Source organism: Mus pahari, chromosome 4 (genome assembly GCF_900095145.1).
Source record: "Mus pahari chromosome 4, PAHARI_EIJ_v1.1, whole genome shotgun sequence".
Classification (NCBI taxonomy): domain Eukaryota; kingdom Metazoa; phylum Chordata; class Mammalia; order Rodentia; family Muridae; genus Mus; species Mus pahari.
The window spans coordinates 42455021-42456527 of record NC_034593.1 but is presented as its reverse complement, the minus strand read 5'-3'; the positions used below and the strand labels follow the sequence as shown (position 1 = coordinate 42456527).

The window sequence follows — 1507 nt, the reverse complement described above, 5'->3', positions numbered from 1 at the left end:
CGCCAGGTGAGACCCCTACCTGAGTTACCTGTCAACCCCTCTGAGAAAACACAGCAGCAGCAAGTCCTGCCCTGCTCTCTCTGCACTTGATGCCCTAATACAACTCTACCTGCATCCCTAAATGCCTGTTACCATCCAGAACAAAGGGGTGAGATCCCCAAGGACCAAGCCCCTGCCCACTGGGTCCCTCATCAGCTCTACCTGCAACCCCAGAGGCCTGCTCGCATCAGGGACTAACAGGCCTGCCAACACTAGGAACAACCGCATGACTAGAGACCAATGTAAGAACAAAATCAACGAGAGCAGGGCAATATGGCACCACTAGAACCCAGCTATCCTTCTGCAGCAAGTCCTAGAAATCCTAACACACCTTAATCGCAGTAAGGGAAACAAAACCTGGCAAGGCATCAGTGAGCGGCCTCGGATGTATTTGCTACTTGAAGTTGGTTTCCTGAATCATGACTGTCTGAGGCTGGTTCAGTGGATTTTGGTGCAGAGAACAGAGAGCTGGAGGAATGCTCCATGTGGGGTGGTGGTGAGCATGGGTAGAAGTGGGAGAGGAGGCCAGAAAGGTGAGCCATGCCGAAATCCGAGTGCCCTGGAGGTGTGCAGTTGCAAAACTGAGCAACAGGGAGTTATGATCCATTAACATCCTAAAGCACCCAAAGAAAACACAGAACTACAGTTTAGCAGACCAAATCCTACTCGTTAACCAGTTCTCCAGAGGCTACAAGAAGGGCTCATCCAGGCCAAGTGATAAACCCAACCCTAAAACCATTAAGCCTTTCAGTGAACAGTCATGAACCCCTTCTGCATTCCCTTTACTCTCAAGGAGGCATTTCTTGCACAATGGTACATGGTTCAGCAAAACACATGTTACAGTGGGAATGCATGCCTGAAATTCTTCCATTTGACCCACTTCTAATTACCTTAGCTGAGGGTCTGAGGGAGACCAAGCATCCTTATACTTTTGTGCTAAAGGAAGGATTTAGGAATGTATTTCTTGTCAAGGGTGCTCCAAAAAAAGCTATACTTTTGCTGCCTTGACAGATCCCTGTAACGAAGGCACCTTTAGTTCATTCCAATGATGGAGTGTTTGAAAAACACAAGAAAATCAAGAAGAAGGAAGACCAACGCATGGATACTTCATTCCTCCTTAGAATAGGGAACAAAATACCCTTGAAAGAAGTTATAGAGACAAAGTTTGGAACTAAGACAAAAGGATGGACTATCCAGAGACTACCCCACCTGGAGATCCATCCCATCATCAGTCACCAAACACAGACACTATTGCACATGCCAGAAAGATTTTGCTGAAGGGACCCTGATATAGCTGTCTCTTGTGAGGCTATGCCAGTGGCTGGCAAACACAGAAGTGGATGGAACACAGGGCCCCCAATGGAGGAGCTAGAGAAAGTACCCAAGGAGCTGAAGGGGGCTGCAACTCTATAGGTGGAACAACAATATGAACTAACCAGTACCCCCAAGCTTGTGCTTCTAGCTGCAT

The 1507-nt window shown here is 47.7% G+C and overlaps 1 pseudogene; it reads left to right on the top strand.

Annotated features, from left to right (window-relative positions):
* Positions 1-579: 579 nt before the first annotated feature.
* Positions 580-1507, top strand: part of LOC110320765 — a 1583-nt pseudogene continuing 655 nt past the window's right edge.